The sequence below is a fragment of the Solenopsis invicta genome, chromosome 8, assembly GCF_016802725.1.
Source record: "Solenopsis invicta isolate M01_SB chromosome 8, UNIL_Sinv_3.0, whole genome shotgun sequence".
Taxonomy (NCBI): Eukaryota; Metazoa; Arthropoda; class Insecta; order Hymenoptera; family Formicidae; genus Solenopsis; species Solenopsis invicta.
The window spans coordinates 7,069,281-7,080,912 of record NC_052671.1 but is presented as its reverse complement, the minus strand read 5'-3'; the positions used below and the strand labels follow the sequence as shown (position 1 = coordinate 7,080,912).

The 11,632-nt window shown below is 39.5% G+C and overlaps 1 long non-coding RNA gene across 2 annotated transcripts; it reads right to left on the bottom strand.

Moving 5' to 3' along the window:
• Positions 1–206: 206 nt before the first annotated feature.
• On the bottom strand, positions 207–4,804 carry LOC120358493. 2 transcript variants are annotated; one of them, XR_005575437.1, is made up of 2 exons: positions 1,568–4,804; positions 207–703 (listed from the first exon to the last, which is right to left on the bottom strand). It is a non-coding gene; the product is annotated as an uncharacterized LOC120358493 (long non-coding RNA). The 2 variants fall into 2 exon arrangements; XR_005575438.1 differs by having other exon boundaries at positions 1,817–4,804.
• Between the last annotated feature and the right edge of the window lie 6,828 nt (positions 4,805–11,632).

Below are 11,632 nucleotides of genomic sequence, written 5' to 3'. Positions count from 1 at the left end.
GGGTTCCTCTCCGAGGGGTTCACGTGCGCGCACACATACACACACCCCTTGCTACCCCCCTCGGCTCGCGCTATGCGGTACAAACCGATAGAGCGATTTCGGAAGTCTCCCTCTGCCGTCAGGAAAACTCGTGTCTTCGATCGCAGTCTGTTTACATAGGGGTTCTCCCGGTGATGCGTGTGGACGATACTCCAATTTTCTTTTTACGATTTCACGAGCTTAAAACGAACGTAATTTCAAGACGGTCGTAACGAGACACGAGGAGGAAAAGAAAACCTTCTGCCGACCGGTTCGATGGCGCGCGAAGAATGGCTAATTCTCCAACTGGATGGACCCGGCTGCGACTGGCGCGATCCGAAATGAGGGATAACAAGTGTCGCGGCTACAAATCACTAAAACGTCAAACCCAATAATTAAGCGTGACTCATACCGCTTAGGCGCCAAGACGTCACGCGCGCTACAATGACAGCTGCCGCTGGTGGCGGTCCATGTCCCACGCGTGGAGGAATCGGCGGCACCATGAGACACCTCGCTGTCGCGGATCGTTAGGAACTGTCCCTCGCAACACTTGGTATTTGGTGAGGACCGAACGAAAGAAAACTCAGCTGCGATCGTGCGCTTTCCGGTTTGGGATAGAGGGAATCCTGGACTGGGCCCTCTCTCTCTCACGCGTCGAATCACGGTCCGTGCGAACGGGAAAAACCTACGCAAAGGAAAAAGGAAAAAGGAAAAATGCACGAGGAAAACTACGTCACGCGACTTCCGGCTTTCGGTTCTACCGATCGCGCACGCGACGCTGCCTGCCTGTCTTGCTCGTCTTACGCGTCGCTCGCGAATACCGCGACGCGCTCTCAAGTCTTTACGACGGAGTCGCCCGGCGGTGAGCGCGACGAGGTCTGGTGGACGCGCAGCGCGCGGCAGCGGCGGCGGCAGCAGCAGCAGCAGCAGCAGCCCGTCGTGGTCGACGACAACGCGGTGGTGGTGGTGACGGTGGAGGGACAGGAAGCGCGACGATGATAACGGGCGCGCCGCATTATAAAATATGGGCGACGAATGGCTCATCGAAGCTGGACGTGTACGCGCGTCGCACCTTCGCCGGCGGTGTATGTGCCTCTATCGACCGACCGACCGACGAAACGCGACCGATACGGCAGCACTGCACGGCAGCACCGCACGTATACTGACGCGCACTGCCGTCGCCGTCGTCGACGGTGGCGGCGACGGCGACGACGCCGATAACGCCGGCGAGCAGCAACAACGCGGGGAATCGCCAAAAACGTGCGTGGGCTGCCGCCGTCGGCACTGCCCTCCTCGTCGTCGACGTCGTCGTCGACGTCGACGTCGGTGACGATAGGTACGATGGTACGATCGTACGTGTGTGGTTATAGACCGTTCGTCCTCCCTTTTTCGCTCCTTTCATCTATCTCCGTCCGCGTTCCGACCGACTGCCATCCCTCCACCGCTCTCGCCCTGCTCTACCCTCAGCGCGGGAGCTTCCGCCAGCCAGCCAGCTGATCGTCGATGAAACCCGCGCAAGCGTCACGACGCCCCGATATACATAGCCTACCCTCAGCAGCGCAGCGGCGTCGCACGCTGCAAGTCGCCGCGCGTTTTGTTACGCCGATGCACCCCGTGTGTTTCTGCGGAAATTCTCTCTCCTTCTCTCTCTCTCTCTCTCTCTCTCTCTCTCTCTCTCGCCAGAAATACTCTCGCGTTATTACGCGTCTTTTGCGGATCGTGCACTGCTCCGAAGATGTTTCACGCTTGTCAGGAGAACGCGAAGCACGGATGGTGTTTCTTCGCGACGAATACCTACACTATTTGCCCGCTCGTAATCGAGACGCGTTTCACTTGGACGCGCGAGCGTCTCGACGTCTCGGCGACGGCCACGCGAAGCCCTGACTGACGCCGATCTTAAGCCGAAGAGAGAGAGAGATAGAAAGAGAGAGAGGGAGAGAGAGAGAGAGACGTGGCGCGGCGCAACGCGCCGCGTCACTCGCCGGGTCTCGCGGAGGCCTTGACCTTGCGCAACGGATACGCGCCGGCATATCGCTCGATGCCGGCGCGCGGATTCACGCGCGGCCAGCTCGGATTTTCGGCGTATGCGCGAAAGATCGCATTCGGAGTCCTTCTGGCGTGATGCGACGCCAGTGACACACACGTACCACAATCGTCGTCGAGTATGATCGTTAGGGATGTAGGGATGTAGTATTCGACCGATCGATTCTTTTTAAATCGATCTGGATCGTAATCACGAAGATCGATTCATGAAAAAAATCGAGCGCCAAATAATCGATTCTTAAAAAATCAATCTAATCTAACTTAACTTAAATAAAAATCACTGCTAATTTATAAAAAAATAACGTTAAATATATTTGTCGTTTAATATAATATATACTTTTGCATACAAAAGTGACACAATAGCCGATGGAAAAATGCTATTAAATAATTTCATTAGCTATGCGCTATACTACTAGTTTTGTATGCGAAAGTTATTCGCATGTTTTCAAGAATCGAACTTCTTGCATTCTGAATTTCAGAATGCAACTTTAGCCATAAATAAAATAAATAATTACGCTTGTTATCAATTTGATTTTTTTCACGAAAGAATCAATCTGCAAATTTAATTGAGATAAAAAAAATCGATTTTTGGGGTCAAGAAGATCGATTCTTTAAAAAATCGATCCAAATCGTACATCCCTAAGGCCGGTATTCATAATCAGTTTAGGTACCATCTTAAGATGTCATCAGCCAATTAAAGAGCAGTATTGGCTTCATAAGACATTACTTAAGACTGTCTTGAAATAAGAATTAACTATAAATACCGGCTTAAGTATCGTCGTCGTAACGACATTGGAGCTCCCGCAATTTTCCTCCCTCCGCAATCATCGCGACGCCATTTACGGTGAATATCGCTAATCGGGTCGTGCTTTTTGCGCAACACGAACGGTAATTCGTGTGACGCGCCGCGGCGGGAAATGCGGTTAGATAAGGATTTATTGCGGCCTACTTGCATAATAAAAAATTATCGGGACGTCGAGTAGCTTCTGCCTTGACAAATGATGCTCGGCAAGGCGGTTCTGCTGTTTGTGGAACGATAGAGTAGAGAGGCACACACGGCCGGGCGGCGGTGCTCGCCTGCCCTCGCTACTTTTAACTTCCGCGCTTATCTTCTGCCCCCTCCGGTATATGCACCTCTCCACACCCGCCCCCGTTGTTTATCGAGATCTCTGAGGCTTACGGAAACCCCTCGGCGCCGTACGTTGTCGCGACGCGTCTCGGGAAAAAAATAGAAAACTCCTTGAAGCGTCATACAAGCGTCATACAAACGTCATACAAGCGTCTTTACGCTCCGATGTTCCAGCTTACGCTTCTTAAAGAGTTCGCTCACGCTCTCATCGCTCTTTCCATATCGCTATCCTTACGTCCCGACGTTCCAATCCTCGCTTTACGCTTTAAGTCCCGGTTTACAATATTAAACGTAGTAAAAAATTGACCAATCATAATTGAATATGAGGAGAATAATCGATCATGGTTGATCAATTTCTTACGGCTTAAGGCTTACAACATTCATTGTAGACCGGGACTTATTTTCACCAAGGGTGGCGAGAGCGCAAACCCACCCGGATATAAAAATCGCTGGCCCGAGTGCTGCGTTTACGAACGCGCACGTTTAGAACGCCGAAGATTTCTCTTTTCTTTTCTACCACGAGCACATGTGATCGATCGGTTAAACATATAATACACCCATTTTTAAAATAATGAAAAAAATTGTGAAAAATGTACAGATTGTTCTATATTGCATTTGAAAGTCATAAAAATTTAGCGGCAATTTTCTGTCTGGACCAAAAGTTATTTCAAGAAGTGGTATGTTTTTATATATGTTGTAAGGGAAATCCAAACAATATAAAGTCTGAAATCGGGAGGTACAACTTTTTAAAGATGTCTAAAAGACATGTTACAGATACTTTTGCAAAAAATCAAAATTTTATAGCTTTGTGTTTTATATTTTTGCAAAAGATCAAAGTATAACTTTTAAAAATATAACAATTTTTAACTATATGTTGTCTAGGAACGTATGGCATTTATGTAATATATGACAAAGAGAAAAATATTGAAGCGATAAAAAAATTTTTATTTTTATTTTTTTTTTTTATAAGCACTTTAAGTTTTCAACAGGGTAAGTCAGGGGGAAGACGCTATATCAGGTAAAATGTCAATTACTAATAATTTTCTCATTTATGCATGAACGACGTTAGTGACACGCTTAGATTATTTATTTGTGTGCCAACGACCATATCACAATGGCTGCTCATTTATTTTAAAAAACTTTAGATTTATCGAGGTAAATTGAAAAAATACTGCTCCGTTATTGTTTTACATGATTTAGAATTCATATTAATCCTTTGTAGGCTTTATATCACAGTGGGTGACATTGAAGTTCAATATCAAATAAATTTTATAATCTCTAAAATGATTATTAATAGCACATGTTTGATATGGAAATTTTCAACATTATTTTTTCTAGTGTCGAGATAAAATGCCCCTTTTTTGTTGGTGTAAAATGTCACAAGTGGTATCTTACTCAACGTAAAGATGTAAAATATTAATGCACGGTTTGAGTGATCCTGCAGTATAATATCTTGCTTTTTATTAAATATAATATTGCATGATAATATTCATATTCTGTCTGTAATTATGTATATATTTTTATAAAATCGTTATCATTTATAAAACATTAATCCAAACAGTAGAATTTTATCGCTATTGCAATTTGCAAAGCTCCACAAATCATTGACGAACAATATACTGTCTTGTTTTAATAAATATTAATAAATATTAATTACTTTCAATTATTATTTTTAAAATTGCTCTAAAAATAAAAGAATAATTTTGTATGTGGTTCAAGTTTCAAGAGAGTAAAGTCTGTTTAATTTGTAAAAAATAACTATTCTTTTTTGTTTCTGTTGAGAGGAATAGCATACTTTTTATTTTCTACAGATAAATATTAATTTATTCATAATTAAAATGTTATGATATCTTATAGTATCTTACTCCAGATCTCATGACATCTTATCCATAGAATTGGATGTATAAAACGTTACCTTCAAAGGTTCTATTTATTTTTATTACTGTGCAAAATATGTACGTAATACATTTCTGTAATTGAGACCAGAATAAATATGTCAATCAAATTTTCTATTGTTTTTTTTTCTTTTATATATCAATAATGATTGAAAAGATATAAAGTTACATACCCGTGACATCTTCCCCTGAGTTACCCTACTCAAGATGATTTATATCACGTTTCATTATAATACAGAGTTTAGTTGGTCTATAAATAAAAAAGTTTACTGAAATTTGAAGCACAGTTATTTTTTTTATATCTTTGATTCAATTATTATAAAAAATGACGTTTTTTGTATTCATATTTTATTTTCTTCAAGTTTGATTGAGAGCATTTTTTCATCCAAAATTTTCCATCAAGAGTATTACAAAAACAAAAAATGAAAAATGCTAGCAAATAAAGGAAATAAACTATAAAATTGTTAAATATAAATATTGACGTTATTGAACAGTTTCATATGTATACAACATTTATTTTTATACGAAAAGTGTAAATATTGACACATTTCCAATTTCCAGTCACTTTTTTTTTGCAGAGACTATACACGGGCGATACATTCTTAAGCGATACATCTTAAAGTCACATGCGATCAGGCTCGATTGCATCGCGCGGCGTTGTCGTCGCATGTCGACGAATCTGCCACTCGGTTGGATCGATAAAAGGAGTCGTTCGACCGGAAAACCGAGATCCATTCGGTTACGCCGCTATTTGTATACGCCGGCATACGGGGAATCGCTTGTTTGCACAGCGATAAGACACGATTAGCGGGGAAACGATAAGAAACGATCCGCCTCGTGGAATTTCGTGCGCGATCGAGGTAGTCTGCGGTGCATACAGTTTGATTTAGGGCACCACATTATCGCACCATCCGTCGCAGGCAATCGCGGCCAGACGGATAAAAGTGATGAGAATCGTTTGAAACAGGAAAAAAAACCATTGCTCCATTTTTCCTCAACGACGCTCCGTCGCTGTATCGCCGTTAATGACGACAAATTAAAGAATAAATTGCTTTCTCTTTAATAAATATTTCGCGCCGCTTTACGAGAGAGAGAGAGAGAGAGAGAGAGAGAGAGAGAGAGAGAGACCATTATCTCTCTCACAATTGCTACCGTTTCAAATCTCTCTCTGTATCCACTTGGCGCGTTAATTAGAAACGAAATTTCGTATTTTATTTCATTTGTCAAAACGCCATTAATTTCGCATGTGCGCCGCTGGTCGACGATTTGACCTTCTCATAAAATTTTCGCTACAAAGAGATGATTCTCATATCCGGCGGAATTTATTATTAATAAGAGCAATGATAACGGACAGCGGGAGACATTGTACATCTATTTTCCGTCTCTCTGTCTCGCCCTCTATTCGCTCTCGTTGATTCGTTCGCCCGTTCGTGTGTTCTAGCGGCTATCGATCTTTCGTTACGACACGCGCAACCTTGGATTGTCGCGTTTTCCGACTTCGAGAGAGAGAGAGAGAGAGAGAGAGAGAGAGAGAGAGAGAGAGAGAAAGCGTAATCAAGGAACATTATTTTCGCGTTGTGCACAAACAAGTGCTCCTCCGCTTCCCGCGCATCAGGGGAGGAGGAAATGCGGCCCGGACGGACGAAGGCGCGGCGCGGTTGCGAAGCTCGCGCGGGCCGCCGCGATCTCGCGTGTACCGAACGATCTTACGTCGCGTATCTCGTCAATTACATGGAGCCTGTAATTTCACCGTCATTAATATTTCTGATGGACGAGCGCGCCGGCCGCCGAACGGTGCTCTAATGAAGGAGGCAGCATCGATCCAAGTCACATCGGCCGGCCAGACGCGACGCGACGCGACGCGACGCGACGCGCACCCGGCCCGGATTCCGAATTCACCCTCGCGCCGCGCGCGCCGGCTGCGTGACGATTGTACACGGCATTACCGCGGCTTATCCTGAAATTAGCCTGCTGGGTATCGTTCCCCCGGACTTGGAGCGGCGTTATAGCCGCCCGGCCGCGAATAGGGCCCGGCCGTACTTCGCGGGCGAGTAAGGCAAGGGTTAGCAAACAACCCTGCCGGGAGAACGTGGCCGCTTGTTGCAGCGGGGCACGCAATCGTATATAACGTACGACATTTCCCGTGCTCCATAATTTAAAGGGCATTCTGGAACCGCGCGTCGACGAGCGGCATATGGCCGAGAGTTATATGAACGCCCGTAGATTTTTAATCAGATCGCGACCTCGGTACATATATTAACGATTGTATCTCTCGGCGATCGTCGTCGCACTATACGCGAACTCGAAACTCAGTGTATCGTTGCAACGGGAGTAATATTGGCATATCGCGCAAATAAAACAATAATAGATGTATATCCACGTAAATGCATGTGTGCTGCTCATAATCCTCCTTACACGTAGAGTAATGAAAAAGTATGGAACCGGTAAAATATCTCAAAATAAAGGCAAAAATTGCGAAAAAAATGTAACGTACAAAAGTTGTATAATCTGCGGGAGAAAAATAATGGTAAAATAAATTTTTGAAAAAAAAAATCGGCTATTTAAGGCTATATGAAGTACCGTTACATTTTTTAAATAAAATTATATGATTTTTGTTACATAATGATTATTCTGCGTATAAAAGTATTAAAATGAATTTGTCGACAAATTAACACAAGATATTTTATACTTTATTCTGATATATATTTTGACCTAAAACATAAAATATTTCATAAAATATTTTTTTATAATTATACCGTAATTTTGATGTGCAGAACAATGAAATGAGTGAATTAGTTTAAAAAATACACGTTACTTTTCTAAAAAATATGTAATTGCGGACTGCAAATTGCATAAAACTGTTTTGAAAAGCAACAATGTGTTTTCTTAACATCAATTAATTCATCTTATTATTCTGTGAATATAAGTATTAAGGTATAATTATTATAAAATAATTAATAATTAATAATTTATAAGATATTTTATATTTTATGTGAAAATATATTAAAATAAAATATAAAATATCTTGAAAACTATTGATTTTTCGATAAACTCTAATACTTTTATATACGGAATAACGGAGGAATCATATTATGTAACAAAACTCATGTAATTCTATTTAAAAGATAACAATAATCTTTATATAGTCTTAAAAACCCGATTTTTCCGAAAATTGATTTTACCATTATCTATTTCTTTTCGGCACTCAGAGAAAAGTGATTTTATTATATCAACAAAAAATGTATTGAGTGTATTTTGATGAAACTAAGCCCAATTTCTGGTTATTATAATAAGATTTAAGATTTTATAATTAGAACGTTTGATAGACTTTATTATAATCTGGTAATTTCCAATTTATGATTCATCCGTTCTTTTTTTTTTGTTTGTTAAGACGTACTGATTGAATCTACTAAATTTCTAAATAATGCAACAAGACTCTTTTTGAGTAAAGTTGTACCATTTTTGTAGGTAACATTTTTTCTCAAATTTAATTTAGAGATATTTTAACGGTTCCATACTTTTTCGTCATCTTGTATTAGCTGTGTCTCAGTTATATATGAGCTGTATGTTACGTGTACTTTTCAGACATGAAACTTGTAGTATCAAAAACTTGTAGTATAAAAAGAAATAAAGATTTTGAAGAATGACGCTTCCTTGTAATACTGGCGATTTTTCATTTCAAGTCTATACATATTTACACTGTTTTAAATTTGAGCTCAATCATTTTTAGTCATTCCTATAGGTCGCTATTATTTCTACTCAATGTATCGTTAATTTAATTTTAACTTATAACGTTAAAACATTGGACTAAAATATTAAGTTATTTGACTCAAGAAATATTAAATTTGACTCAAATTTTATTTATTATTTACTAAGAAGTACGTTAATATAGACACCGTTTATTTTGAAACTAAGCAATTCAACCACAAAAATGGGTCAATTAGATGAAAAACTGTTCTTTTAACTACATGTATATGCGTTAAGATAATAAATTTCGACACACATATATAGAAGTTAAAAATAACAAAATGTTATTTAATTCGGGGAATTGATTCAAATTTGATTCTTTAATATTCAACAGTGTACTACAAATGTATTTTTATACCTTACTGCAACACTACAAGTACAGAACGCAAAAATAAATGCAACTTGAGATAAAGTTAGACACAAAGTTATAACAAATCTACTGTATCTATTACATTTTTGAGAGAATGGTATAAAATTGCGCTGCACATGTTGCAAACCATTTTTCCATCGTATTTTCGCTATCGATATTCCATAATGGTCTCGTATGAAAGGCCGGGTCTAAATAAAGTCGCAAACGGTACGTCAAATCGAAATTTTGCTCGTCTTATTTCTTGTCTCTATTACTGGCGAGATTGGAGAGGGGTGGCTTATATCCCCTCGCGAGCAACATTGCGGGGATATGCTGCTACGTTATTTAGAAGGTATACCTTGCACAACAGCATCGCTCGATGATTCGAAAGAGGTATAACGACGCGCGCTCGGCTCGGTCAACGCAGCGTTAACGGGGCCGCCCTATCGCCCCTCGTCCGCTTTTCGTTTCCCCAGTGCGGAAAGCGACGAGCGAGGGTGCGCGAGGGTTCCACGCGAGGGTGGCGTGGAAATCGTGGGCGAGGGAAAGCTAGCGAGAGGAAGCCGAGAACGTTGAAAGTAACGGTACTCGAGCGCGAATTGTCGCGTTCGTTCCGACAGTGTCGGCGGTCGAGGGGGCGGTCGACAGCGAAATTTTCGTACGTCGGCGACACTGGAAGAATGTTGGTGGGCCGACAGTCTCTCGTTGCATATTAATGAATCTATCTCGGACAGACGCTATTTATATAATCGTAACGATTTCGACAGGCAGGCTCCGCGCAGATACCACGAGGCAGATAAGACGTTCAGACGCAATAGCATCGCGTTTTTATTTATGCACGACGAAAAGATCCGGGTTCGTTAACTCGTTCAACCGCGATTCCTCCCTCGTTGGGATTAATGGATATTACGTAAGTCGCGCGGCAGTAGTTGTCTCGGTCGCGTATTCGCGCTGGAGTTTATTGTGAATAAACCTTAGAAAAAAAGGGATATTACAATGGGTTATGTTTTTTTTTGTCATAAAACGTTCGTAACGTGTTAATAAATCGCGTCACGTCAACGTTACGTAGAAAACAGTTCATTACTTTTTTCGTTGCTTTCTTGTAATTAAGTAAGATATTAGATTTTGTAATTACATTATGTAATAATCGATATTAAATGTAGCGATCAATATTAAAATTTACAACTTTAACTTAATTTCTATATAACAAGCTTTTCCTTATGTTAAATTTATTTAATAATTCTAGTTCTTTATATTAATAACTGTATCTTTATAAAAATTCAGATTTACAAACACAAATTTTATGCAAAATTTTCATTGTTTTAAACACTGTTATTAAGAATGTATTTCAATATTTATTGTTATGTTAATACAAAAAATCTATAGTTTATGTTACATGTATACTCAGGGCTGAGTAAAAAGTATTTCAAATACAAAATATAAAATATTAACAATCTTAGTATTTGAATTACAAAATTCAAAATATTGGCAATTTTGATTTCAAATATAAAATATAAGTTGTACTTTGTATTTTAAATCAAAAGATTGCCAGTATTTTGTATTTTATAATTCAAATACTATGCCAACATTTTGTATTTTGTATTTAAAATACTTTTTTGCCCAGTCCTGTATATACTATAAATAAATATCAAAATGCAGTCTGAAATATAAAGTACAAAACATTTTTCCAATGTTTAAAATATACTTGAAATATAAAAATAAATTAAACTTATAATTGCATTTAAGACGTAATCTTTGATCTGGCACGTCGATTACAACATATATTTAGCGCCTTAAAGAAGTGCACGAAATCTATTGAATAAATATAAAGATAATAGAGAACCAAAGTATAACGATAAAAGTAACGACGGAATTCTCAGTTAAAATATTTTAATAACATCACCGATATCGTTACAGACAAAAAAGAGTAACGATCATTACCGGAAAAAAGTAACGATAACGGTAACAGCGTTACACGTAACACGTTACTTCCCAATCCGGCTTTTTGTTACGCTGCGTTCATAAAGACTATTCTACATAAAATGCAGAACGCCGGTCATAGATCGCAGAGATGTGCAATTTTACGATATCGCAAGTATCGTAATTTTTTTCTTTCTTGAATCGTAATGCGATGTGCACTAAGAAAAAGAAGTTGTTAATTTGACTAAATTTATCAAACTGATTAAATTTCTTCAATTCAAATATTTATGTGTTCAAGTATTTTATGTAAGTATATTAGAGTTAAATACATAAACACTTAAATTGAAGAAATTTAATCAAGTTAAAAAATTTTGTCAACAACTTTTATTCTCAGTGTGCAATTGGATTTTTAATCGCAATTTCAAATCGTGCGTGCGTAGAATTTTATACGATTGCATATATGCTATTTATTTCTTTTCAAAATAACTTTTCTATTGTGTATTTTGTTTTTAATAGAGTAAAATTTAAAAT